Source organism: Phragmites australis, chromosome 5, assembly GCF_958298935.1.
Source record: "Phragmites australis chromosome 5, lpPhrAust1.1, whole genome shotgun sequence".
In the NCBI taxonomy this organism is placed as follows: Eukaryota; Viridiplantae; Streptophyta; class Magnoliopsida; order Poales; family Poaceae; genus Phragmites; species Phragmites australis.
This window is the reverse complement of record NC_084925.1, coordinates 37,874,214-37,887,810: the sequence shown is the minus strand read 5'-3', so window position 1 is coordinate 37,887,810 and position 13,597 is coordinate 37,874,214.

Genomic DNA, 13,597 nt, shown 5'->3' with positions numbered 1-13,597 from the left:
GTGAAGCCGATGACGGCCTCAGAAGCACCGAAGAGGGCTCGGCTGCGGCGGTCGATGCTCGGCGGAGCTTTGAAGCCGGTAATGGCGGTGGTGCGATTTGGGGCGGCGGGGTGGAGGGAGAACGGGAGGGCGGTGGGGGTTGGGGAGAGAGATCGGGAGAAGGAGGAAGAAGCTGGTGCGCGGGCCCATTACGAAAGAGAGAGGAGAAAGGGAGCGCGAGCTAGGCTTCGGCAAGCTCAGCCCAAGAACGAAGGAATGGCCTTCAGCCCAGGCGGAAGAAAAATAGGGGGTGAGGAGTGAGTGTTGGGTTGGGTTAGATAGGTTGTGGCCTGGGTTTGGTTAAGATTAAGTCCAAGAGGATTTAAAGGTTTTAGGAATTAAATCATTTTCAGAAAAAATAATAAAAGTAAAAATAGAATTCAAATAAATAGTAATTACACTCAAATAAATCTAGGAAAATTTCAGAGAGGCATTTTAGAAATCTTTGAACCTAAATAAAATATTTTATCACCAGAAATAAACTCTTTTTAAAATGCCAAAAGTTAGGAAAGACTTTTAAATAAATAATAAAATGTTATTCTATTGTTTTAAACTATTCACATCCCAAAATTAAAATTTTGGGGTGTGACAAACTTACCCCCTTAAAAAATCCCGCCCGAGATTTAGGTGGGATAGAGAGGTTAGAAGAAAGAGCATGTGGACTTAGATTGTCTTGCGATCAACTACCCCCTTTAAAAAAATGTTTGTTAAGAAAATACCTTGCAACATTTACTAACTCTTTGCATAAAAGGATGGACGTTCACTCACTAAACAAAAGGGCACCTAAGTGAGCAGAGTATCTTAACTGTTAAGGACAGGCTTCCAAAGTAGATCTTCATCTTCTCTAGCAAGGTTATCAAGAAGTCTACGAAACGTCCTTTCTAACTAAGGTCACGTTCCTACAGTCGACATATAGCTCTGATACCACTTTTATCACACCCGATTTTAAAAGAACAAACCGGATTTATTCCACATGTATGCCAGGATCAGGTTTACTGCATCTATGCCATCCTATTCTAGGACTAAAAAAGGACTTAGCAATCCTATTTATTATATGTGAAGACACCAATATTAAAGGAACAGCTCATTAGATTTTATCTGACTACCAGACTTACCAGTTATTCCATATCCAGCTACCAACTCATCGGGGTATCACCATCCGACTACCCAAAACCAACCATCCAAAAGATCCCCACTAATCATGAAGAAGTTCAAGCTCGCTCTTAACCGTGAGCACAACTGATCGATCAGTTTTATACTCTACCCAGGAATCAATCCTAACATATAGTGACTTCATTGATGATAATCATTACAATATCCACACTTAATCGAAATAACCGTCTTACAAAAGTAACCTTTAAGGGTTGAAGAACCAAATAAACTGCAGTAGAACTAAACGAACTATAACTACTCTAATGTTTTACGACTCTTCCACATGCATCATCGATGTAGAAAGCATCTTAGAATGATCCATCTTTAGCGTACCCCTTGATACCTTCTCGAACTGAGTGTTTGGTGATAGCAAGAGTGAGCACTTGTTGTACTTAGCAACTTGTGAAGGAAATAGTATGCACATAAAGGCTTAACAAGAATAAGACTAATATGGTTCTTTTTGCATAAAACATCATTTAAGTAAAAACATTTAAAAGCAATAATAATTAAGTGAATAACAAACCACCTCAAGATTACATCCATCTTGACCTAACCAACTTTCCATATCTTTACCAAAGTTCTATACACTAAGGTTGAACCCTGAACTATGATTGACCACCCTCAACTCTGATTCCCTCCATCACAGTTGACCAACTAACCAAAATGTATAATTATGGTAGATTTTTAGTGCCACTCGTGACCGTGAGTACGGCTGAATATTTAGTTTTAACTCAGCAGAGGTTGTACTTTACCCACAAGTTGTTTCTTCCCATTTTGCCAACATATGTTGGCCGATGGAAACCTCTTAAACACTACCAAGGTGTGCGCTTGGAATACACTACAAAGCCTTTACAACACCCCTCACAACACATGTCTACCCGCTAAGGTTTCACCACCGTGTGATTCCACCTTAACAATAGAAGCCCCCTCTTGCGCCTTACGGATCTAAGAAAGTTCATCCCTTCCATTCCCCGTACCACTAAATGGTCTACACTATGCTGAGAGTAAAGCAAATTATTTGGCTAGATTCATCCCATACCAGACTTGTGGTTGTACTATAAACACAGAAAGATCACCCCACGAATTGGTCCTTAGAATTGAGCAAGACTACCACATTCCCATCCGTACATCCCATACCGATCATATCACATGCTCAAATTCCTATGTCATGTTGCTAAACAAATTATTCCATCATATTTTATCATTGTTGTACAAGACCATATCAATTTCGTAGAGCAATTATCATGATCACCATCCCAAAGTAAGGCTAAACATCATCTACCCTTCCATAACCCAAAACCATACTATGGCGACAAGGATGGTAAGAGAAAACTAGGGTAAAACCTAACTCTTGGGATTCCTAATAAAATTATTAGCTTGCATGTTTGTAAAACAAAACATCTGTAAAACTAGGACATATATAATCAAGAACACAACTTACCTTCACTGAACTTAGTTGGGTCTTCAAAATCCTAGACCTGCAATCCTTCTCCTTCCTCAAAAATGTTGGCATCTACTCACAACAAACACAGAAAAAGAACAACACATAAACACCAAAATGACACAACAAATATCATCACATACAAGATCACGCTATTCCGGATAGTCTTGCGAAAGAACGGGTCAAAACGGAGCTACAATTAACAAGTTATGATTTTCTAAAGATTCAAACAGGATTGAAAGATTATCTATAGATAAAATTATGTTGCTAGGAATTTTATAGAATTTTTCTAAAGCTATCTACGATTTTCTAGGAATTTTCGGGAATTTTCTAGCATTCATTTGAATTATAAAACTATTTAAAACTATTGAACATAAGTAAATAAACCTATAAAACATTATCAAAAAATAATTTCCTATTTATTATTATTTTTCATAATTATTTTAAACTGAAAAACTGTTTATTGCGCAACATATACTAATTATGACTTCATCATAGCATTTAAAACAATTAAAAAGAAAAACAAACGCTGACGGGGTTGCCGACTCGGCCGAACATGCTGACGTGGCACGACACATCGGCAAAAATGCTAACGTGACTGCCACATCACACTGTTGATTGAGCAACCGACTGACTCGGTTTATGGATGTCACGTGTCAACACTGGATTGGATCGCAAAGGGGTATGAGGGGATATAATCATGACTGTCGAGTCTAGATCCGATGGCTCAGATGCTTTGGCTCTTAGCTTCGGTGAACAGAAGGCGGTGATGGCTCTTCCCATGGTGGCGCACGACCGGAATCCCGCCAAAATGGTGCTCCAGTGGTCCAACAACTCCGACGAGCGGCGAAAAAGAATCGGGAAGCACAGGGAACTCACATAGGCCACACGTTGACGTCAACGATGCTATAGAGAAGCTAGAGTCAGCGAAGCGCGGCTTGAAGCTTCGGCTCTCATCGGCAAAGGGCTCTGGGCATCGATCTCTCGGTGAGGAGTTAGGGAAAAGGCTCTAGATGCTCTAGGGAGTGTCTTGGGTCACAATTATATAGGTGGGCGGCTCTCTTATATCAAGTTCGAATCGGATTTTGAAAAGGGTGGTGGCGGCGATCCGAACTTGGTTCTAGTGATTCAAACGCGCTTGGGTCTCTATCTTTTGGGTAAAAGATCATGTATAGCTCAGGTATTCTTCCTCCTTTTGATCTAGTGCTCATCTCTAAATCTATCTTGCGGATTTTAGTGGGATTTTGGGCGATCAGCGGATGAGCTCAGGTGTCCAACATGAATTTGGCTCGAGCTTTGGCCAAATTGGCTCAGGGTTGAGCTTCTAGATGCTTTGGCGATCTCGTATGGTGGTTGGGTGGTTGATCTTTGGCTTGGACATGACAACATTGACGCAGCCGGCGGCCGGCGGCTGCTGCTGCGCTGCACTGAGTAGATAAGAGAGAGGAGAGGAGAGTAGTGGCTAGGCTGGGCCGAAACAGAGAGTAGAGAGGGAAACAGAGATGGGCTTTGGTCCAAAAACTCTAAAGACCTTTCTAATTTCATTATGTACATACACATGTATATTTATATATACATACAACGTATATACTCTATATATATACATTATACTAGCTCACAAAATCAATCAATCTACCAAGCACACTATCAAACACATGAATGTCTATAAACACACTTTTATAGGAAAATAGCCCCCAATGTATACATATATTTATACACATAACACACATATTCACATATATGTATATACATGTATAAAAGTACACATACACACTTAAGGTTTTTATTTAATTTTTTAAAACTCCTTTTATTTTCTTTAGAAAGTTTTATTTTTCTGGTTTCAAGAATTTGGGTTGTTACAACTAGGATCACCCTTGACTCCACCAGGCCTCCTTGATCGTCTGGCATCAAGCCTCCCGCTTGGCCCCGATCATCTCGTCGTCGACCGTCAAGTCGCATCCATCACCTGCACACCATGAAACAAGCAAACATGTTTTTCTCACTCCAAACCATCTCCAAGTTAGCTTAAAACAAAAATCCTCAAATGAAAGCACATCCTGTAGAAAACGTGAGCACTAGATGTTTTTCGGTGTGCTCTGCCTCTAAACAACGGACCATTCGGTGAGTCCAACTCCTTTGTGCGCTGAAGAATCTTGCCTCTGCAAGAAAAGGTCCAGTGCATTGCTCCGGCGTTCACTTTCTAGTCACCAGAACATCTTGTGCCTTCATGTCTACCAGAACACATTATTCCAATCTCTTTGCGAGACATTGTCCGGTGATTAGTGCGGTGTTCAACCTTGCGCACACTGGACCTTCTGGTGTGTACCACTACACTAGACTTCACCATTTCACCCTCTCTACAAGAAAAACTCCAGTTTACTCTCTGGTTCTCACACAACTCATCATCGGATTGTCTGATGAGTACCACTGACTAGAACCCAGTTTGCATCCTTCTCTGCCAGAAATAGTCTGGTGCACACAAGCAGCCAAAACCGAACCATCCAATGCCTATTTCAAATTTTGCCGTCAAACCAAAAACCTCTGGCGTCAGCATCAGCACCACACCAGATCATCCGATGAAGCCAATTTCCCAGGCATCGAATAATCCGGTGGGAACAAATCACCTGGACTCAGAGAAAATCGTTCCAATTCCATTCTCCTTCGATTCAAGTTAGTCATGAACAAGAACAAGCATCAAGAAGCACATGCTAACCAAGTCCAACTCAACTCAAGCATTATCAATGATTCATCACACATATCAACTAAGACACTTATTCACTTGGTTTCTCACGAAGGTTTCACATTTGAGAATTTTTTGTTGTCGATGCTTCATCCTAAAGCGTGACAATCTTGACAAGTTCGAGTCACGTTCTTTCGATAGGATTTTCTTAGGGTATTCTCTTCATGGTAATTCTTACAGGGTCTTTAATCTTGACACTCACACTATCATGGAGTCTTGTGATGTGACCTTTGATGAATCAACCCTGTGTGCTAGTCCTGTTCTTGAGTGTGTAGGTGACCAGGAGATGAGCAAAAGCATCTTTGTAGATGGTGACTGTCGGTGACACAGGAACCAGGGGTCCCCGAGTCCCGAGGCCAGATCAGCAGTTTGCCACGTGGCGCTCTCCCACGGGGATCATTTCCCCGAGGTACGAGAAGACTATGTCCCGGGAGAGGGTGCTCGGGGCCATGAACAATGGTCTCCGAGTACCCGAGTTCCCCGATGACCCGAGTTCCCGGGAGAGGGCGCGTTTTCAACCCTCCCCGTCACCTCGCGCGGCAGCCCATGATGGTTGCTTTCCATTTATGGCGCCTTGGAACTCGCACCCTCTCTTTCTGGGCACGCTACCGCCCCGGCGGGTATTTAAGGTGGGGCGGGCTCCTCGGAGAAGACAAGTTAGTTACAGCCAAGTAAGTGGAAGCTAGGCAAGACAGAGGTTCAGTACAAGCACAGAAGCTCAGATCACCGAAGAACAAGGAGCCTGAAGCTCTAGACTAGAAAAATATTCTTGTAACCCAGCAGAACCACTGAGAGACATTTATCGCATACACACAGGAGTAAGGTGTTACGCTCAGTGTGGCTCGAACCTGTCTAAAAACCTCCTGAGCATTTACTACTTTCTGCATCCGATCCTTCCATTCCACTTGCATCGTATTTACGCTCATTTATTTTACATGCAAAACAGATTCAGAATCATCCCCCCGGCCGAATCTCAAAGGGGGTCCCTCCGGATCCCTGCTTGAGGAGTTCACCCTCCGACAGCTGGCGCGCCAGGTAGGGGGGTTGCATCCCTGAATTTGTTTTGTTTTCCTGCAGAAAAAATGGCAGGTGGACATCGTCTCCGACGCACCGGCTCCAGCTCCAGTGAAGAAATGGAGCCCCTTGCACAGGAGGTCGTAGCCTCTGCTGCTCCTCAGCAGCAACCACGGTCCGCCCGCACGGCACTCCCTTCTCATGGGGGCCATGACGCTGGGCCCAGCAGGGCCACCGCAGCCGTTGCAAGCGCACCGCCTAACCCTCAGCAAGTGGCAGAATCTCCTGCCGCGAGATCCACGTCTGGATAGCACCGGGCACCACTATGGCGCAAGCTCGCGTTCGGCGACGCTAGTCCTGGGAGCGCGCTGCTTGCGGCGCAAGCGCTCCTCAGGCACCCGCCTATCTAGGCGGCGGGGGAAACCCCAGAAGGCCGCTGGCTCCAGGAGGTGACCGCTCTGTTGGGCACGGTTCATCGTCAGGTGCTGGCCGAAAGCTCCCGGGCCACCTCCCACCACGGTGCAACCAAGGCCGGTCCATCCTCAGGTGGCAGCCGAACCGGTCAGGGGGCCTCCAAGCGGAGTGCCACCCCCCTGGCCACAACTGGAGCACAGGACCTCCGCTTACATCTCAATGAGTGGAGGGCCGTCGAAGATGCGCGCGTCACCCTTGAGCGCCAACGGGAGTCCCGACACGAGGCTGAGGCAGAGGACCAAACTTCCTCTATGCCGGCCCATGACCGCCAGGGTTCCCAGGCTCGTTGACGTTCACCGCCAAAGGGCGCTGCCTGCGCAGCAGGGTACGCACAGGCGACCACGCCTTCACCAGCGAGCTCCGTCGGGTCAACTGGCCCACGAAGTTCAGGCCGGAACTGTCGGAGAAGTACGACGGGTCCATCGACCCCGTCGACTTCCTCCAGATCTACACCACCGCCGTCCAAGCGGCAGGCGACAGTGAAAAGGTGATGGCCAATTATTTCCATATAGCCTTGAGGGGCTCTGCCCGTTCTTGGCTTATGAACTTACCCCAGGATCCATCGGCTCCTGGGATGACCTCTGCCACCAGTTTGTGGCTAACTTTCAGGGCACGTTCACGCGCCCTGGCCTGGAGTGCCACCTCCACACCATAAAATAGCAAAAGGGGGAGACGCTGCGGCGCTTCATACAGCGCTTCAGCCTGATCCGCAACACCATCCCGCGGATAACCCCCCAGGCCATTATCGTCGTGTTCCGGCAGGGCGTCCGCGATGAGCGGATGCTCAAAAAGCTGGGCACGCACGAGGTTGAGACCACCGTGGAACTCTTCGCGTTGGTCGACAAGTGCGCCAAGGCGGTGGAGGCTCGGGCGTGGCATGTTCCGCGCCCTGAGCAACCTGCCGCTGATCAACTAGGTCCTTCCCGCTCTGACAGGCGGGAAAAGAAAAAGAGAAGAAGGCGCGAGGTTGTCCCTGTCATGCCGGCTCAGGGCCTTGCCCGTAGGCCGGCGGAGGAGCCTGACCGCCGGCCGATGCACCGGGCGGCCGCTGACAGAAGGCCCGCACCTGCAATGGCTCCAGCTCCTGCGAGAGCTCCAGCTCCCGTGAGGGCTCCTGCTCCCGCAAGGGCCCCCGCTCCTGCGAGGCCGGAGCCAGGGAAGTGGTGCCAGATCCACCAGACCAAGTGGCATGACCTCACAGAGTGCCGCACGGTCAAAGGCCTCATCGAGCGGCGCCAGAAGGACCGCGAAGAGTGCCAAAGGGACGACGGCGACAGAGCCGCCCCCGAAAACCAAGAGCTCGGGTTCCAGGAGCCTGAGCACACCATCGCCTTCATCGACGGAGGCGCTTACACGCCCTCCTCCAGCTGCTGTGTCAAGACCATGCGGCGTGAGGTGTGCTTAGCGATCCCGAACACGGAGGCCGCAAGGCCCCTGAAGTGGTCGGACTCCCCGATCACGTTCAGCCTGGCGGACCACCCCGCTTGTACTGCAGGCGTGGGGCGACTACCCCTGGTAGTGTCCCCCACCATCTGCAACATAAAGGTCAGCAGAGTGCTGATCGATGGGGGTGCAGGCTTGAACCTCCTTTCCCGGGACGCCTTTGAGAAGCTGCAGGTGCCTTCCAGATGCCTAAAACCATTGCTCCCCTTCTACGGGGTGACACCCAGGCACACCCTGCCCCTCGGGCAGGTCGAGTTGCCCGTGACATTCGGGAGCTGGGATAACTTCCGGATGGAAAACATCATCTTTGATGTCGCGGAAGTTTCCCTCCCCTACAACGTCATTCTCGGGCGCCCGGCGCTCGCTCGATTCATGGTGGTCACACACTATGCATACCTCATGGTCAAGATGTCGGGTCCTGCAGGCCCCATCTCCGTGCCCGCCGAGACCGGCAACGCCATCTCCTACGATGAGCAGCTTTACTCGGCCTTGGTCTCTGCCCGGACCAAGGTTGAAGGACACCCAGGGGGCCTGGGACCCTCTTTATCCAAACCCCGACTCGCCGTCGACGCCTCCATTCCTACGAAGGAGGTCGTGGTGGGCGAAGACGCTTCCCAGGTCGTCCGAATAAGCGGTGACTTGGGCGGCAAATAGGAAAGCGCACTCGTCGCCTTCCTTCGAGCCAACATCGACATGTTTGCATGGCAGCTGTCTGATATGCCCAGGATCCCTAGGGAGGTGATCGAGAACCACCTTGCTGTGCGCCCGGACGCACAGCCGGTGAGACAGAAAGTCCGGCGGCAGGCACCCGAGCGCCAGGAGTTCATCCGGGAGCAAGTAAGCAAGCTCCTTGATGCCGGCTTCATCTGAGAAGTCCTCCACCCTGAGTGGCTGGCAAACCCAGTCATCGTCCCGAAGGCCAACGGCAAGCTCCGCATGTGCGTCAACTACACCGACCAAAATAAGGCTTGCCCAAAAGATCATTTTCCTTTACTCCGCATAGATCAAAATGTAGATCAAACTTCTTTTACCTCTCCAGTGGGGACTTATTGTTATGTGTCAATGCCATTTGGTTTACGCAACGTTGGGTCTTCCTTCCAGCGCGTTGTGCGCATTACCCTTGATTCGCAGGTTGGCCGCAACGTCGAGGCTTACATCGACGATCTCATGGTCAAATCCCAAGACCGCACAACCTTGCTGGAAGATCTGGCCGAGACTTTCAACAGTCTCCACACTACCCGCCTGAAGCTCAACCCCAAGAAATGTGTCTTCGGGGTGCCCGCGGGCAAGCTCCTCGTTTTCTTGGTCTCTAGCCGAGGAATCGAGGCCAACCCAGAGAAGATCCAGGCCATCGAACAGATGCGACCCCCGGCTCGACTCAAGGAAGTTTAGCGCCTCGCCGGCTGTGTGGCGGCCCTGTGGCGCTTTATCTCCAAGCTCGGGGAGCGGGGGCTCCCCCTCTTCAAACTCCTGAAGAAAACCGGTCACTTTGACTGGACACCGGAGGCCGAGCAGGTCTTCCTCGACTTAAAGAAGTACCTCACCTCACCGCCCGTACTGGTGGCCCCCTCCGAGGGCGAGCCTTTACTGCTCTACGTCTCGGCCACTCCTCAGGTCATAAGCATGGTACTGGTGGTGGAGCGTGATGAGTGCTCGGGGCAAGGTCCTGGGTCCCAGCTCCCAGCCGCCCCCGAGCAGTCTCTAGCTCTCGCGGCTCCTCCCGACCAGGGAGTCGAGCCTGAGCACTCGGTTCCTCCCGACCAGGGAGTCGAGCCCAAGCACTCGGCCAGCCCCGACCACGCCGATGAGCTCGAGGGCTGTGATAAGCCCTCAGGTGAAGCCACAGTCCGGGCCCTCCATGTACGGCGACTGGTGTACTTCGTCAGTGAAGTCCTATGTGGGAAGGCCCCTTTACCGTGATCGGTGTCCGCGCGAAGGAAGGAATAAACTGTCCCCTATGTGGGAAGGCCCCTTTACCGTGATCGGTGTCCCGTGAGAAGACTCTTTTTGGCTGGCTACAAAGGACGGGCAGCCGCTCCCAAATGCGTGGAACATCGAGCATCTGCGCAAGTTCTATCCATAGGTGGCATGTATGTGCTCGGACCAACCAGGCCGGGGGTCCTCCCCGCCCAAGTTGGCCGGGGGCTACCACTAACCTTGTAAGTCGCCCAGTCTTGTACAAAATTGTCAATATATATTACCATTCTCCAGTTCTTATTTCAAATTTTATTTTTTCTCTGGAATCCATATGTTTAATATGTCTGGTGAGATGCTCGACTGTGCGAGAAAAACGTGCTCTCTCATTTTCCCCATTGACAAAAGAATCCCGATCGGTATGCGCGTAGGCAGTTGCCGCCTGACCTAAGTCTGTTGTGGTAGGCTGTGGTGTTCGGTGTCATGGCAGTACCCCGAGCATCACCGAGCCTCTGGGGTTCTCGGGTAATCCTACCGCTCGAGCAAAGAGTGGTCGGGAGCCTAGACCCCAGGGGCGGGCTGTCGGTGCTCGGCCTGGTCAGTCCTTCCGGGGTGCCACCAAGCCATAGGACCTCTGGGTTATGCCTCTGTCTGCATACTTCGCCGGTCCGGGTATTCGAGAGGTCTCGGGTCAAAAACGAGAGTAGTCTATAATGAGTACCGCACTAACAGAGCGCACCAAACAAAGAATCTTTTCCTATTTTCTTAAGTTACAGATCAACAACCGAGAATAAAAGCAGCTCGACCGCAAGGGCCTCAGTGCCCAGGCCGCTGCTCAGGCCAAAGGGGTCCTCGGGTAATTCTGCCGCTAGGGCATGAGTGGTCGGGACCGCCTGGCCCCGGGCTCTCTCTCATGCTTTCCAGTGCTCGGGCGCTCCGACTGAAGGAACCAAGTTCCCGGGCACCCCGAGCTCGGAGCGCATACCTCTCCTGGATCGGTCGGCCGAAAAGCTGACAGCTGTCCGGTGAGTGGTTAAAGTCATACGAATTTACATTCAGCAACCTATTGTTCCCGAGCAGTCCTCGGGGCCCTCGCATTCTAATCTGCTCGGCGAGATGGTCTCCTCGCGCACAAAACCATGCCCACATGTTTGCTTTTTTCGGAACGACAGAACGGATAGTCACTTCGCGCAGCAGCCCATGATGATTGCCTTTCCATTTATGGTGCCTTGGAACTCGTGCTCTCCCTTTCGGGGCACGTTACCGTCGGCGAGTATTTAAGAGAGCCAGCGGGCACGGACAAAAGAGGGGTTTTAGAGAGGTCTCGGATACACATTCTCAGAGGCTGAAGAATCCAGAGCGAAGACAGAAGAACACCTTAGTACAAGCACAGAAGCTGAGACCACCGAAGAACAAGGAGCCCGAAGCTCTAGGATAGACAAATATTCTTGTAACCGGCAACATCCCTGAGGGACATTCTCAGGGCATTTATAGCATCCACACAGGAGTAGGGTATTACGCTCAGTGCGGTCCGAACTTGTCTAAAAATCTCTCCAGTGCATTTACTACATTCTGCATTAGATCATTCCATCCCACCTACCATCGCATTTACGCCCATTTATTTCTCCCGCAAACATATTCAGAATCATCCTCCCGGCCGAATCTCAAAAAGGGGTCCCTCCGGATCCCTGCAATAGGAGTTCACCCTCCGACAAAATGTTATCATTGATGTTTGCATTGCCAAAGGGGGAGAAAATATGCATGAATCCACAAAGAAGAATCTTGCATAATGAAAGGGGGAGAAAATATGCATGAATCCACAAAGAAGAATCTTGCATAATGAAAGGGGGAGAAAATCCATAATGAAATTTGTTCATTCATCAAGGTGGGCCATGGAACATTTATGCATTTTTGAGCTTTTGAGGTTCTTGGCTAAATCTTTACGTCTCTTTGGGCTTTTGCAATCCTTCAATTGCCAGGGTGATATTTTCTGCTCTTTCTTGAGTTTTTTGTCACTTAGATGAGCTTCTCTTGTTGGATTTTAACAAAGCAAAACCTAATGCACTCATCAAGGGGGAGATTGAGAAACCAAATGAATAAGTTCCTTAGTTAGTTTATAATGAGTCATTGATAATGTTGGATTTGAGTTGATCTTGGTTGGCATGAACGTGTTTGTGCATGATTATGTTTATGGCTAACCAAAGTTGGAGTTGGAGCTGGAGCTTCTGTCTCGGGTGCAAAAAGTTTACACTCACTGGACAGTCTGGTGTGAGCATTTTTGACATTATCGGATAGTCCGGTGTGTGGCCAATATGAGCACCGAAGCATTTCAGTGCATGGATGAAAATGGAGATCAACTCACCGGATGGTCCGATGATGGGCTTAGAAAGCGCTGGACCATTTTTTGCAGAGAAGAGATTTTTTGTGGAAAAATATAACATCACACCGGATGATCCAGCGAGTGCAGGAGTGAACACCGGAAGTGTAACACCCTAAGTTTTAGCATTTTAGAAAATAGCAAAATTCGCTCTAAATTAAAACTTTTTCTAATTATTAGACCAGTGTAAAGTCAAGGAAATATATATTTGATGTATATATACTCGTATGTATATATTCAAATATAATATTTTGGCTAAGTATTCCAAAGAGCACTAAATTAATTTCTAAATAAATCGTTGCATTGAATTGATCATATGTATTTTGGTTTAATTGTTTTTATGGTTCTTTGTATGGCGATTCGAATTCGAAGTTCTCTCAAATTCGAATCCATTTTAGTTTTCTCGGCAATCCCCTAATCCAAATCAATCGGTGACAATCGATCTTCCAATCTATCTCAAATATTCCTTTTTGAATCAAACTAAATTCAAATACTCATATTTGTATTCAATCCCAAATATCTCAAATTCCGACTCATTCAAATTATCGTCGATTTCGTATTCAAATGCAATTCGAATCATTCGAAGTATATTCCATTCATTTCAATATAATCATTTCGCAATTTCAATTCATTGATTCGATTCAAGGTTCATGTTCTGATCTTATAATCCAAATCCTCGTTCCAATATCTTGTTAATTCATGCCAATCCAATTCAATTCAAGCTATTCAAATTGAATTGCTATAAATCCATTTCCAATTCAAATCTAGATTGAATTGCCAATCCAATTCAATTCAAGTCATTTCAATTTCTAATTCAAACTCATTTGAATTATGCCAATTCGATTCAATTTAACCTATTAAAATTGAATCATTACAAACTCAAATACATCAATTGATTTATTACACAAATCTCTCTCACACATTTCCAGATCTTTTCACATCTCACTCTCTCTATTCTCTCTCATGCCCACACCTCTCCAATGCCCTTCTCTCTCTCTCTCAT